The sequence below is a fragment of the Rhinatrema bivittatum genome, chromosome 1 (assembly GCF_901001135.1).
Source record: "Rhinatrema bivittatum chromosome 1, aRhiBiv1.1, whole genome shotgun sequence".
Lineage (NCBI taxonomy): Eukaryota > Metazoa > Chordata > Amphibia > Gymnophiona > Rhinatrematidae > Rhinatrema > Rhinatrema bivittatum.
In genome coordinates, this window is record NC_042615.1 from 197,208,178 (window position 1) to 197,224,752 (window position 16,575).

Consider the following 16,575-nt stretch of genomic DNA (forward strand, 5'->3'; position numbering starts at 1 on the left):
AAGGGCCCAAAAATGGAATCTGAGCTTGAATCCTCACTTCTGAAATGCTTCCTCGGTAAGAGATAAGATTAGGAAACATCCATGGGCTAGATGTGCCACGTCTGCCATCTAGTGGGTAGCAGCAGCAGTAACAGAAACATGTGGCTGAGGATCAGTTTTGCTTCTTGAAAGAACTTAAAACAAATGCTGGAACTATTTGTGCTTGAATGACTATGGAGTCTATGAATATTTATGTTCCAGTTCAAAGTACGCTTTGTATTTGCAGGTCAGCTAGAACAATGCAATTGAGCAAATAAAGAAACGAGTTCTCCTTTGTAAGGAAGGGGAGGTGTTGAATGAGATTCTCCTGGTTCTATGAAAAGTGATACTTATACCAAGACATTAATAAAGACTTCTCTGGTACTTAAAGTTAACAATTTTCAAAGTTATAAACCTATGTAACTCGGTTATATGAAATTGACCATTCCTTAATCTGGCAAAACGTAATGCAGGGAGCGCCATAGCTCGTGCTTTTAGCCAGCTTGAGGGATGTTGTGAGCAGGATTGGAAAACGCGTGCAGATTGGATTTTCAAACCTATCTGCGTTATTTTCCTTAAAAAATCTGCTCCCCTAGAAAAAGCTGTGAAGTCAACAGGTCCCATGGGCAGTTTTGAAAGGAAAAGTACGCACGTTTTTCTCTTTGAAAATTAGGTACAAGTTCCTAGGTGAATTCCTTGAAACTTTCCCCCTAAAACTTCTCTCTAGAGGTGGATGACCTTTTTTAGGGGCAGGTGCATCATTTACTTTAGTGTGTCCTGTAAGAAATGGCTATGAACAATACAATACACACATAAATAGGGGATCCAATAACATCAATATGTAAACTTTAATACATCACATGATCAGTTAACCACCCCACCTTTGTCAGCAGAGCTCAACACCAATGTGTCATCCAGTTTCAAAACTTGATTAGCATCAACCTCACTTCGCTTGGAAATAAAAAAGTTGAAGGTGCAGAAATATCACCGAGATGAGAGAGATTATACCACGGGGTATGTGTATATGTGGATGCAGGTGGTGGTGCAGAATAAATGTGATTATGATAGAGAGGCGTTCAGACAATTAACCGATAATAAGTGTTATAGTGTTTGTCCTACGGATCCATTTATCAACTTGAGTGTTCAAGTTAAGGATATATTGGAGGATGCCATATGTCGCAAAGTTATCTCTAGAAAGGAATATACATATATGTTACCTGACCATCCAGTGGCTCCATATATATATTTCCTTCCAAAAATCCACAAATCTCTTTCCTCACCGCCTGGTCGGCCTATTGTGTCAGGCATAGGCTCTATTTTTGAACCTATAGCCAAAGTGCTAGATAATTTCTTGCAGGATAAAGTTGTTAATATCAAATCTTACATTAGAGATTCCACCCAGTTTTTGGGTTGCTTAAATGAGATGTGTGATATGGATTCTGATCAACTGTTTGTTACGGCGGATGTTACCGCACTTTACACTAATATACCCCAGATTGAGGCCATGAAAGTGGTTATTCAGGTGCTGACTGAGAAAGTAGAGAAAAATGAAATTTCTTCAGTTAAGATGGATTATCTGGTGCAGTTGGCAGAAGTTTTTCTGTGTGAATTTTATTTCACATTTCAGGGGACTTTTTACAAACAGATCACTGGGATCCCTATGGGATCTCCAGTGGTGCCATTTATTGCCTGCCTTTATATGACACAATTTGAGGAGAGGTGTATCTATTCTAGTCGTTTCTTCTCCCAGATTAAATGTTACAAGAGATTTATTGATGACCTGTTTTGGATTTGGGTGGGTGATCTAGCATCTTTACAGGAATTTGAGCTGTGGTTAAATTCTGCGGATACTAACCTTCAATTTACTTTTCACCATAGTGAAGAGGACATCAGTTTCCTTGATGTTAGGGTATGGTGTGTCAATCAGAAGATTGAGACCACAGTGTTTGTAAAAAAAACAGACAGAAATTCTATTTTACATTTCGAGAGTTTCCATCCTAGGAGACTTAGAGAGAGTGTGCCTGTCAGCCAGTTCCTCAGATATAGGAGAATTTGTTCTTCTGTCTCTGAATATAAGGTAAAAGCTGAAACCTTATCCCGTAAATTTCTGGCATGGGGGTACCCTAAAAAAGTTGTTAAACGGGCATTCAAGCGCAGTCTCTATGCTCATAGGGACAATTTATTGTTGAAGGCTAAGAAAGAACTGGTGGAGAGGATTGTCTGTGTGTTGCCGTATTCTGCAAGATGTGCCTCTATCCAAAAAATTATAAATAGACACTAGAATTTGTTGAGTTCTATTCCAGGTTGTGAGGAATGTCCCATGTATTCATTTTCTAAAGGCCAAAATTTGAGGTCCCGTTTGACCAAAACGGTAGATAGACAGCTTGTGGTCACGGATATAGATGAAGCATGTTCTGGGTGTTCAGTGTGCCCCAATAGGTTACAATTAGAGAGTTATCAGTATGATAAACATCGGGATCCATATATATTTAGTGAGGTCTATACATGTACTGCGAGGAGGGTCGTGTATGGAATATTGTGCCCTTGCCAATTATTATATATTGGCCATACGAAGCGCCAAATTAGATCTCGCATTATTGAACATAAAAGTAATTTAAGGATCAAAAAGGATGGAGCACCATTGGTGGCACACTGGAACTTAATCAAACATGGGGATGATCAATTAAAGATTTTTGTCATTACTCAGGTCAGGTCTAATTACTCAGGTCAGGTGATGTGACTAGCATGCTATGGAAGCTTGAACAGAAATTTATATTTTGGGGGCAAACAGTTCAACCACATGGTTTGAATGTGGGGGTTCATTGGGAAGCATTTTACAAATAGTGTGTATGCAGAGTATGGTGTGGTATGTGTGCTGTTTGGATGTGAGTGCATGTGGGTATGTATTTTGTGAGGTTTATTTTGTATGCTTCATGTATAATTGTGATGTATTGGGCATATATGGGGGTTCATGTGTGAGTTGTGAGTAGTGGGGGTGTGATTGGGATATGGAATGGTGCGGGTGATTCAGAGTGGTTGTTTATGATTGGTTCGAGTCGTTTTGTCTGTGTTGTTTGATTGTGGTTGTATGGATGTTCAATGGAGGTTGGCGTTGGTATGGATATGTTAATGTATTTTGTGAGCGTAAATAATACATTGCTGTTTTGTGATGGCGAGAGTGTGATGTATGGTGTTTTGAGGTTACGTCATTGTGTGCATGGTTGGTTGTGATTGGTCACGTTATGGTACGTAGTGAGGTAGTGGGTGTTATTTCATTGGCTGTATGATGGCGCGTAGTATGGGGGATGTTTCGGGTGTGGTTGTTGGAGGTGTACTTAAAAGTGGAGTGTTTTCGCCGTGCGGGGAGCTGTGCCTTGTTCTGAAGTTGTGCTGGGTTGAGAGAGGGTCGGTACCTGTATTTGACGTACCTTTGATGTGTGGAGAAGAGTTGTGGTTTTCTTAAAATCATCTGGATAATTTGTGAGGTAAGAATGGGTTTGAATTTTGTTTTTTTGTCAACTTGAGCTTTATTGAAATTTGGGAAAGTGATGTGTGTGTATTGTGTACCTTGTTTTTTAATAGGTATACGTAAGGCGGATTAGGTGAGAGAAGAAGGAAGTAGTATATTAATATGTAGGAAGTGTGCTGAAGAATTTAAAATAAGGTTAGCTTATGTGATTCAACTACATTTGTGCTTAGGTGATTGTGTATTAAACAATTTAGAAGTATCATGAGTTCCTTTTTTATTTTAGGTGGGGATTCTTGCCTCACAAATCTGCTTCACTTTTTTGAAGGAGTTAATAAACATGTGGATAATGGTGAACCAGTAGATATAGTATACTTGGATTTTCAGAAGGCATTTGACAAAGTTCTTCATGAGAGGCTTCTAGGAAAAGTAAAAAGTCATGGGATAGGTGGTGATGTCCTTTCGTGGATTGCAAACTGGCTAAAAGACAGGAAACAGAGAGTAGGATTAAATGGGCAATTTTCTCAGTGGAAGGGAGTGGACAGTGGAGTGCCTCAGGGATCTGTATTGGGACCCTTACTTTTCAATATATTTATAAATGATCTGGAATGAAATACGACGAGTGAGATAATCAAATTTGCAGATGACACAAAATTGTTCAGAGTAGTTAAATCACAAGCAGATTATGATAAATTGCAGGAAGACCTTATGAGACTGGAAAATTTGGCATCCAAATGGCAGATGAAATTTAATGTGGATAAGTGCAAGGTGATGCATATAGGGAAAAATAACCCATGCTATAATTACACAATGTTGGGTTCCATATTAGGTGCTACAACCCAAGAAAGAGATCTAGGTGTCATAGTGGATAACACATTGAAATCGTCAGTACAGTGTGCTGCGGCAGTCAAAAAAGCAAACAGAATGTTGGGAATTATTAGAAAGGGAATGGTGAATAAAACGGAAAATGTCATAATGCCTCTGTATCGCTCCATGGTGAGACCGCACCTTGAATACTGCGTACAATTCTGGTCACCGCATCTCAAAAAAGATATAATTGCGATAGAGAAGGTACAGAGAAGGGCTACCAAAATGATAAGGGGAATGGAACTCCCCTATGAGGAAAGACTAAAGAGGTTAGGACTTTTCAGCTTGGAGAAGAGACGACTGAGGGGGGATATGATAGAGGTGTTTAAAATCATGAGAGGTCTAGAACGGGTAGATGTGAATCAGTTATTTACTCTTTCGGATAGTAGAAAGACTAGGGGGCACTCCATGAAGTTAACATGGGGCACATTTAAAACTAATCGGAGAAAGTTCTTTTTTACTCAACGCACAATTAAACTCTGGAATTTGTTGCCAGAGGATGTGGTTAGTGCAGTTAGTATAGCTGTGTTTAAAAAAAGATTGGATAAGTTCTTGGAGAAGAAGTCCATTACCTGCTATTAAGTTCACTTAGGGGCGGATTTTAAAAGCCCTGCTCGCCGGCACGCCTATTTTCGATAGGCCGCCGGCGCGCACAGATCCCCGGGACTCACGTAAGTACCGGGGTTTTCAGTCGGGGGTGTGTCGGGGGCGTGTCGGGGGCGGGGCTGATCGGCGCGGCGTTTTGGGGGCGGGACGCAGCGTTTCGGGGGCGGGCCCGGGGGCATGGTTTCGGGCCGGGCGGTTCGGGCACGTGGCCACGCCCTCCGGAACCGCCCCCGGATTGCGTCTCGGTGCGCCAGCAGCCCGCTGGCGCGCGTGGATTTACGTCTCCCTCCGGGAGGCGTAAATCCACAGATAAAGGTAGGGGGGGGGGGGTTTAGATAGGGCTGGGGGGGTGGGTTAGGTAGAGGAAGGGAGGGGAAGGTGAGGGGAGGGAATGGAGGCAGGCTGCGCGGCTCGGCGCGTGCCGGCTGCCCAAAATCGGCAGCCTTGCGCGCGCCGATCCTGGATTTTAGAAGATACGCGTGGCTAAGTGCGTATCTACTAAAATCCAGCGTACTTTTGTTTGCGCCTGGAGCGCGAACAAAAGTACGCGAACGTGCCGTTTTTAAAAATCTACCCCACAGAGAATAGCCACTGCCATTAGCAATGGTAACATGGAATAGACTTTTTTTGGGTACTTGCCAGGTTCTTATGGCCTGGATTGGCCACTGTTGGAAACAGGATGCTGGGCTTGATGGACCCTTGGTCTGACCCAGTATGGCATTTTCTTATGTTCTTATGTTCTATAGTTGTGGTGTGTTGCGGTTTCTCTGAGTAAATCTATGGAGGAAGTGAGTTTCCAGATACATATGTTGTGGGTGACAAGGAGGGTCAGGAAGGGTTGTGAGGTATTCATTTTTATATTTTGATATGATAATTGTTGTGTTTGTGTTAATTCCCTGAAGGAATTTTCAGCCGACGTGCATGTGAAGGTGTGGTGACTCAGAGGTTGGAGGGCTGGAAGCCTTTGCTGAGCTCCGGTTGAACCGGGAGTAAAATCGTCCCCTGAAGAAGCTGCGGCGAAACAGGGATCCTTGTTGGGACGAAGTGGAGTGCTCCCATATGAAAAGGGACGTGATAATAAAAGAAAAATATTGTGTGGTTGAGCATACCCAGATGAAGACAATCTCAACCTTTAGAGTTTTTGTGGTCTTAGAGGTGGGGTGGTTTTAGTGGGTGGGGAGTGTGTGTGGTTGAATGTATGTGTATGTGTGATGGGTTATTTTTAAGATATTGCTGCTAGGGTGGGTTGGGATGTATATCGGGTTACACATGTTTTTGCATTATTGATGTATAACTGATGTGTTAATGGATACACATAGGAAGATGATGTGTATGTACCTGTATTAATATATGCTAAAAATTTATTGACAAATTGTTAACTGATCATGTGATGTATTACAGTTTACATACTGATGCTATTGGATCCCCTATTTATGTGTGTATTGTTTACAGAGTAGGGGGTCTGTACTCTCTTTTTTGTGATTACCATATGAACAATGACAGTCAATACTGCATGTATGCACTGTGGAATCAGAAAGCAAAACTAAACTAAACTGATTCTGTTTATCCAAACCATGCCACAGGATAATGGTCTTCTGATCCAATGATGTGTTTCTGTATGATAATCATCATTTATGTTGTGTTTATAATGATGATCCACCGTTGTCATGTTAACATCGCTGCCATTGCTATGCAACCACAGTTTATTATAGAAACATAGAAAGATACTGTTATGGCCTATATAGATTATTATGGCCTATCCGCACCAACTATTCAGATTTATAATCCCTACCATTTCCTCAGAGACCTTCTGGGGTCGATATTCAGCCACGGAGCAGCTAGTTAAGTTAGCTGGATACATCAATCCAGCTAATTGAACTGGGATATTCAGTGGCGCTGAATATACCTGGCTATCATAAAGTTAGCCAGATAAGTATATCCGGCAAACTTTAGGTCAGCCCTATGGCGAGATCAGAGTTAACCACATAAGTTAAGCAGCTAACTCAATATATTGGCTAACTCTGCTCCTCCCCAAAACACCTCCCACCTGCCCCCAGAATGCCCCTGGCTTATGTGGCTAGAATTTAGATGTATATGGCTTCTAATATTGCCGTTTTTCCATTTAGACGGATAACTTTTCAGTTATCCGTCTAAATGGCTTTTGAATATCGACCTCCTAGTGTTTATCTCATGCTTTTTTGAATTCAGATGCTGTCCTTTTCTCCATCATCGCCATATGGAGGCTGTTCTATGCATCCACTATACTCTCTATAAAGAAGTATTTCCTTAGATTACTCCTGAGTCTATCCCCTTTCACCTTCATCCCAGAGCTTCCTTTCCTTTGAAACAGGCCTGCCTCCTCTGCATGGAAACCATAGAGGTATTTAAATGTCTCTATCGTATCTTCACTATCTCATCTTTCCTTTAGGGTATAAATATTTAGATCTTTAAATCTGTCCCCATATGCTTTAGAACGAAGACCACTGACCCTTTTAGTAGCCACCTCTGGACTGACTCCAGCCGTTTATATCTTTTTGAAGGTGCGGTCTCCAGAACTGTACACAGTATTCCAAATGAGGTCTCAGCAGGGATTTATATAGAAGCAATATGACCTCCTCTTTTTCTGCTGACCATTCCTCTCTCTATGTGCCCAAACATCTTTCTGGCTTTGGCTATGGCCTTATCCACTTGTTTGGCCACTTTGACATCAACTTATACAATTACCCCCAGGTCCCCCTCTTCTTTCATGCTTAGAATTTCACCCCTATACAATACCTCTCCCTCTGGGCTTTTTACGTCCTGAATGCATAACTCTGCATTTTTTTAGCATTTAATCTTAGCTGCCAGACCCTAGACCATTCTTCAAACTTCACTAGATCAATTCTCAAGTTTTACACATCTTCCTGGCTGTCTACTCTGTTGCAAAGTTTGGTATCATCGGCAAAAATCTTTCCCGATAATCTATTTTGCAATGTTGCTCACAAACGTGTTCAAAAGAACTGGTCCAAGGACTGCTTCCATTAGTAAAGTCCCTTTCCTCAAAGTGAATTCCATTTATCGCCCTATGGCGAGATCAGAGTTAGCCACATAAGTTAAGCAGCTAACTCAATATATTGGTTAGCTCCGCTCCTCCCCAAAACATCTCCCACCTGCCCCCAGAATGCCCCTGGCTTATGTGGCTAGAATTTAGATGTATATGGCTTCTAATATTGCTGTTTTTCCATTTAGACGGATAACTTTTCAGCCTAAGTCCTGCCGGCCGCTAGAACCCAAGGGCTCAACCTGCGGGGGAGGTGGCAGGTTAAGGTGGAAGATCCTTTCTGCCATGCCTTGAAGTCCTGTGCTGTGAGGAAGTTTCCCAGCTCTAGCTGGACCCTCAGTTATGATATGATGTCTGTTTTTATAGAATTTTATGATTTTAGACATGTTAATTATTAATTACATTTAATGATTTGACATTACGTACTGTGTTGAATTTTAATTATGTATGTTGCCATTCTAAATCACATTGATCATTTAATTGTGCAGCATATAAATGATTATAAATAAATAAATAAATTTGGACTCAGGTCACAAATCTACAAATCTAACCCCCCCCCTTACCGTTGTTGCATGATTTACGCCTGCTAAAAGCAGGCGTAAATCTGGCGCGCCAGCGAGCTGCTGGCGCGCCATCACCCGACCCGGGGGCTGGTCCGGAGACCTTGACCATGCCCCCGGGCCAGCGCCAAGCCCCCAAAACGCCGCATCATTTCGGGAACGCCCCCTCCCCGCCCCTTTTACGAAGCCCCGGGACGTACGCGCATCCCGGAGCTCTGCGCGCGCTGGCAGCCTATGCAAAATAGGCGCGTGAGGGCCATGCGCACGTAAATCCAGCCGGATTTACGCGCGCAGGGCATTTAAATTCCGCCCCAAGGTATTTGTGCGCACGGATCGGAACAGCGGACAGGGCGGCAAACAGATCAAAATGGTCATGGCGACCACGCGGACAATATGGCGACCACCTGGGAGGATCCTCAGATCTGACCGGGGTCTTGATCTGCTAGGGCAGATCAACCTGGTGGCACTGGTGCCGGCTGGCGACCTGTGCGACTCCTCTAGCTTCGGAGACCGGAGACTTAAATAGATTTCTACCTTACCTTGTCTCGGCGCTTCCCGGTCTCGTTCCGGGCGGTCTCCGGCTGCGGGGGGAGAGGGAAAATACCTTCACTGCCGCACTCGAAGTTGCACCCGCTGCCTCTCAGCCTCACCTGATGTCGGGGGCTAGGTCCCTGCCGAGGGTCGGCCGCCAGTCCGAGGTTTACCTCCGAGGGATCGCGGAAATCACCTAGGGAATTCTCAACTGGGGGAGGGACCCAATGGGTGTCACCGCAGGAGAGCGGGGCTTGTCTGTAGAGGTAAGATTTCTTCTTATTTTGGTTTTCTTTGGTAAAATTACTCTAACGCTGTGCGAGCGTGCATAGAGTCCCTAACTGCTATGGAGACGGAAAATATTGAAGAGCTGCACTTCCTGCAGGGGTATATGTACTAAGGGCTGACGTCAGATTGAAATCTGATCCGTCTCCAACTGCTATCAGGAGTACACTATACCCATTGGTCCTGAGTCCATCTGCTACACGCTAGGAAATATGTATTCCCAGCATAGGAGGCAGCCAAAGCTGGTATGTAACAGGGCCGATGCATCGGGTAACAGCGAAAGGACCGATGTATCTAAGAGCAAATCTCTAAGACGGAATTCAAAGTCGGATATATTGATACTTAACCAGACTTTCTGGCCAGGGAGGAATTCAGGAGCTGAGCGACGTCAACTGTCATCAGTTCTCTTGGCCTGGGAGGTGGCCTGACGCAAGCGGAGATTTGTTCCCATAGCATTTTAAGGGCATCCGCAGTAGCCTGTGCCGCAGGGGATGGCACTGATAGAGGTATGAGTAGTGGTGGTTGTGGTTGTTTCCCATAAACAACTAAAAATGGAGACATTCCAGTAGCAGTGACGATGTGAGAGTTGTGTGAAAAGTCTGCCCAGGATAAGAGGTCTGACCAATTATCTTGTCGGTCGTTGATGTAAGTGCACCCCGGCAGGAGACGTAGACAGGCAAATGAATCTCTTTGCAAGATTTTCCTGAATATATTTCGTCATTGCCGACGTCTGGCCCGCGATCCTGGGCACAGCGGCAAATGACCGCATATCTTAGGCGTATAACCCTTTGAAAATCTGCTCCTATATATAGGCCTTCAAAAATACATACTTAGTGTCTTACAGCTTTTGCAAAATGCTGCCATTCATTTGATTACTTCTTGCCTATTTAGAAAGCATATTACTCCAGCAGCTCCACTGGCTTCCTGTGTCTCCACGAATTAATTTTAAAGTTGCTGTTTTAGTTTACAAGGAATAACGAGGAAAGTTCTTCCATTTTATCTAAGAGTCTCACCAAATATAGACCATCCAGAGTTTTGCATTCCATGTCTCAATCCTTGTTGGAAGTCCCTTTCTATAAAAATGTCTGATTGCAGTGCATCTGTTCATGTATTTGTAGAATTGCTGGGCCAACAGTGTGGAACAACTTACCTCTCGCCCTTCATTCCATTATGGACTACAAGCAGTTTCATAAAAAATTACTTATTTTATGATGCTTTTGTATAAGTTGTATATTTTTAAGCTGTAATATGTGATTTAATACTGTGTATGTTACTGTATACCACTTAGAATGCTTGTTCCTCTAGGTGTCAAAAAAAATTGTAAATAAATAAATAATAAATAAGGAAAGGAATGCATTGTTGCATGCAGATCTAAAAAGAGTGTATGCAGAATTTGATGCTTTTGAGCCTCATGATCAGACACAGGAGTCTCATTAGACAAGATAGTTCTCTCTATATATTGGAATTGTCATCTGACCCTGGATCCTCTAATTTGGAGTCCAGTTTGGAGTTCTCAGATGCTCTGAAGACTGAGGGTGACCACCCCCCTATCCAGATACTGGCCATGCCTAAGTCTGGGCGTCCAGCCAAAAAGAAGATGTGAGGGAGATGTGTTCACCCAGACCCTGATAAAGTATTCCACCTGTCATCACAGGAGGGAACTCTAGAACAAAGAAATCCTGATTCTTGCCATATATTTATGATGGATTTTAGAGAAAATTCTCAGGCATGTCTGGCTTCTCTAGAATAGATCCTAAAACAACCATATAGGCAATATGCAATTCCACATGTGACAGACAGGCTGCATATGGAATGAACTGTGTTAAAGCCCAGAGTCCATGTGATATTTTTGCTAAAAGCAGACATAGCAGTACTCAGTCTTCAGTACAAAAACAAGTTTTCAATGCTGTGAATAGTTCTTATTAGTGAACCAGCAGAGGCATCTGAGTATTCAGATGCCCAGCCAGTGATCCAATGGTCTGAATAAAAAAAAACTGAAGCTGGAAAAGGATCCAGTCTCCTGACGGCATGCCAGGAGAAATCCAAGCTGCATTCCAGATTTTAAATACAGAAAGTGCTGCCCAATCTACTGACACTGACAAAGGATCCCAGAAAGGTCCAGTCAAAGTGGCCCAGATCATGAGCATCTGAGTACCTAGTACTTTCCAGGGGAGAACCTCCAGATCTCCTTCACCTCATGTTGATAAGAAATGCCTACCCGATTTTTTTTTATTAAATCTCATTTATAGATACCACCAGTGCACTGGATCATTGCAAGTCTGGTAAACCTGAACTGATGTGAAACACCTCAGAGAGAGATCACTGCCACAACTTTTGAGTCTACTAGAAGCACAACAATTTATTCTGTAGACTTCAGAGGCTGGATATGGATAGAGAAACTGTAGGTGAAGTTATCATACTTCTTTTCCTTATGCTATTCTTGCCTAAATTCTATTTTTTAAGTTGCAGCAAAATATTTTTTGTTTGAACACCACTCCAAGTCTCTGCCTGTTTTCTTTCAACTGGAGATTGTCTACTGGTCTGCTAAGATCTGCAATTGTGAGTACTACTGGGAAAGTAGTTGAGTGGTAAAAGAGATTGTACTAGGTACTCACCCTTAAGAGCCTAAGGTCCCGGATATTTGTCCTTCTTACTACCAGTTGGACTCTGGCTTCCCAGTGGAAGAGTAGTTGGAGAAATGAGTGAGCAGTCTGGGACAGTGTGACCCTTGCATTAGGGACCTCAAACCAAGAGGAAGTTACACCAGTGGCAGAGTTGTTACGCTCACTGGCCACGGCAACCAGAGGCTGGCACCACTCACCTGCCAGCTCTCGCCCTCTCCTGCTCCCGGCGCACTTGCGGCAGCAGCCAGCTGCTGCCGCCATACTCCGTCTCCATCCTGGCCTCTGGCACTCTGCGTGGCGGCTGAGACACCGCCGACCGCCGCTTCCTTCCGGGCCCTCCCTAGGTATGCACGCATGCCGCCTTGACTCCTTTTAAAGGGCCAACAGTGGGAAACCAGGCTCCGGCCCGTGATGTTGACGTCTGGCCCTCCGACCTATATAAGGACCACCCCAGCTCCAGCTGACTGACTTGGTAACGAGTTTCTAGGTTCCTGCTTCGGTGATTCCTGTCTCAGCGTTCCTACTTCGGAGGTTCCTGCTTCGGTGATTCCTGTCTCAGCATTCCTACTTCGGAGGTCCCTGCTCGGCATTCCTACTTCGGAGGTTCCTGCTCTGAAGTTCCCACTTCAGCCTTCCAGCCTCAGCAGCCTTCTATTCCCTTTGGGGTGACAGCTGCCGGACCCCTGTCTCGGCTCTGGCTCCTCCTGGGGCTTCGGCCTGGGCTTCACCTATGCCTGCTGCTGTTGGCCTTGACCTCGGACCAGAACTGACCTTTGCTCTTGCTGCCTGCCTCTGACCGGACCTGACCTTTGCCTCCTGCTGCCCACCTCTGACCTCGGACTGGACCTGACCTCTCCTTCGCCTAGCTGCCGCCTGCATCGTCCAGCGCCCAAGACCCGACACTGCCATCCTCTGGCCGTTCCCGGGACCAGCCACACAGAGGCCCGCCTGTCCAGCCTGCCGATGGTGGGGACCTGTGGGGCACATCCTCCACAGGTTGCGTCAACCCCACCTCTGGCCAAGGGTCCACAAACCCTAACAAGAGTAATGCAGAAGAAAAATAAAATAGTACACAGATTCTAGTCCAGAAGTGTGTTGCCATTGGACCTCCAAGCCAACACTAGGGCTGTTGCTATTTTCCTATTTCAGAGCTAATACCAGTAGTTTCTGCAGGTCAGGTATAATCTAGAGCATTCCTAAACTTCAAAAACTTCTGCTAGAGAGTCCTGAATCTCTCAGAATCTTCTGAAAAAAGCAACTCTGAATTTCTACATTACTGCAAGCATAATCAAAGTTCAGCAAGATGCAAAAAAGCCCTGAAAAAAGATGAAAAGACCTGTAATCTTGAACACAAAAAAAGTTAAGAGCATGTAGGCTGGTGGAGGATAGGCTGAAAATGGCATGAACTCTTATCATAAGAGTGTAACTGTAATGTGTCTTATATTCTCTTAGAAGTAGTTTGTATGGGTCAGAAAAAATGAAGCTCATACCAAAGTATAAACCAAGCTACAGTTTTAACTTAAGCCAAATGTATCAGCCTTTACCTAGTCTAGAAAAAAAAACCATGTTTATAACAAAATATAATAACCACAAGTAAACTTTAGGTTGTAACATATACACCAATAGAAACTGTAGAAGTAATCAGTAATTAGAGTACAGCCATTCATAAGGTGTGATTAAATTCTGGAATTTGTTGCCAGAGGATGTGGTAAAAGCTATTAGTATAGCTGCGTTTAAAAAAGGTTTGGACAAATTCCTGGAAGAAAAGTGCATTAACAATTATTAAGGTAGAGTTGCAGAAATCCACTGTTTATTCTTGGGATAAGCAGCTTGGAATCTATCTACCCCTTGGGATCCTGACAGGTATTTGTGACCTGGCTTGGCCACTGTTGGAAACAGAATAGTGGGCTTCATGGACCCTTGGTCTGACCCAGTATGGCAAGCCTTAACGGCGATTCTTATTCTAAAGGCAATGTAGCTGTAGTAATAAGCCAGTCATCCTAAAAAGGAAGGTGCAACTTAACCAAACTCTGCAGACTTTAGCAATGCAAGAGGAACGTCAAGCCATGTGATGGCCTTTGCAGTTTTAATGCCTGTGGGAACTACATTAAGAAGCTACTATTGTTCTTCATATCAAGTAATCTGTCTTCACCTTACAATTTTGCTGATATCGCTGAACACAAACTTGCTAAGCTGTGGTCTTGACTAACTTTGTCCCTGGCCATGAAGCTCAGTATTATTCACAGATATCTTCTGACTCATGCCAGCATCGTCATGAGAATATGCATACATGTACCAGTTAAAATGAAGTCATATTGGAAGTTCACCAATCGTATGCCAATGGACTGTGGTAACATCCAATTAGGGTTGCCAATTTAATGCAGATTTTCAGGACAGTTTGATCCAGTCCTAGTTTTACTGTATTTCCTGCACAGATTAGTAACTCTGGTGCTCCTTTTGATTCCCAAGAAAGGTTTATTTAGGCAGTGGGGTAAAATCAAGACCGGATTAGTCTGTACTGATAATATGGATCCAGTTGGCAACCCTACATCCAATCAAGATTAACTTTTGGATCATCTGCATACGTATGAAGTCTGGGGAAGAAAAGGACTTTGGATTTGCCAGACTGCACTACTGCACCGTGCCACATGACTTGCTACTGTTCACACAAATTCTATACCTGTGAACTTGGCAACCAAGACTTTTCACAAAGCTGAAACTAAGCTTCAAGATTGGGTTAGCACAGCCCAGTCTTGCTCCATTAACCGTTGAGTACTTGCCAACCTCATCCTTGCCTATGCCCTGGAAAGCTGTGCCATCATCGCCCTGCCCTTGCCAAATAACTTGCAGAGGTATCTGTAAGCACTCTGGGTCTGTTGCCCTGAGATTGTGGTGTTAACTTGTCCTTTGCCTGCCAGAGGTCGAGCTCGCTATCCTCCATGCTGAGACAGGATCTTGATTCTCCAGAGGGTCAACCCTACTGCTGCAGAGGGTGAGATAACTATCTAAATGACTTCTTTAAACTGGGATAGTTTAATTGGCACTGCATTTGTCAAGTGCAAGTTAACTTGGAGTTAATTGCAGGTGTTTTCATAGCCTTTGTAACAAGAGTAATTTGCTCTGTTAAACCAGACACCTAAACAAAATCTACTATTTATAAAACCAATGTATATTTTATACTGCTGTAATAAAAATTTCATAATTTTATCAATAGAAGGTGTAGATATTGTTTCCTTTTACCTGAACTTGGATTGCTTATTATCTTATTTTAAGTTCAGATAATCCATAACTGTAGAATCCCTTATCGAACAAAACATAACTCCCGCGAACAGAATGCTGAGGAGAAAAGGCAAAGAAAAGAGAACAGGAGAAGGGCAACACTGCCAACATCCAGGAGTAAGGACTGGGAAAAGAATAGCATTAAACTGGCCATTGGCATTGTACAAACAAGACTTGGTGAGAAAAACATACAAGTTTCCTTTTTGGTTTTGGAAGCTCTTTTGCTTTTAGTGGTGATGATTATACAAAATAAAAGTACACACACTTGTTATTGCACTTTTAGTTTGTTGTTTTTATTGTCTGGTGGCATTCTGTTGGTAGTGAGATAAAATTTCCAAGGACTAAGATCCTGAAGCTGTGCTGGGAAAAGACCAGTTCCAGTAACAAAGGCATAGCTGTCCTCTGCTCACATGCTCCATTAAAGCAGTTTCCACCGGATTTGCTATTCCAGGTAGATGGGTTTCCAGTCACAATTCCACAGAATGATCCTGCAGACAAAGATCATTCTGAACAGGAAGGCCTGTCTTCTGCCGCAGGAGCAAGGGTTTATGCTGAAATCCAAGTTTCCCTCCAGACTTCTCTGGAATGGCTGAACCAGAGAAATTCCCATGCAACCTCCCCTGCTTCTTTAACTCTCCCTCGTTTCTCTGTGTCCACCCTCTCTGGAAACTTGTTAGAGGTTCCAATTACACCAATTTCTAGGGATGTGCAGCCTCAAAATTTTGTTGTTTTTTTGGGGAGGGTTTTTTTACTCAGTTTGTTTAATTTTTTTTTGTTTGGTTCATTTGCCAAAGTAAAAAAAAAAAAAAATTCAACAAAAAAGCCCACTCAAAACAAAAAAACTCCTGAACCGCTATTAAAAAAAAAAAAAAAAAAAAAAAGGTCTTCCAGTGCCCCTGGTTAGCTTTACTGCTCTAAAAAATTGGCCCATGCTGAGGCCTACCCCTGGTGGTGGGGCCTTGCACCAAGGCCTGCCTCTGACCCTGTCAAGAGTGTGCCGAGTCCTTTACAAGTGCAGGGGTCAGGAAGCTCCGACCCTGGCCCCTCTTCCCGTCTTGCCAAATACAGCATTGAAATATGCAGAAGCAATACTCAGTCACTCACACTTGGGTCCCGGTGCTTTAAAAATGGTGGTCTGCCTGGGGACAGTGCCGTGTGATCACTTTGTCGCCTTCCTCTAGTGCAGCTGGCACCATTTTGTTGTACAGTCATAGAAATGTACAGCTATATATCAAAATGGCACTAGCCGCACCAGTGGAAGGCACCAAAGTGATGTCACTTTGGCACCATCTCTAGATG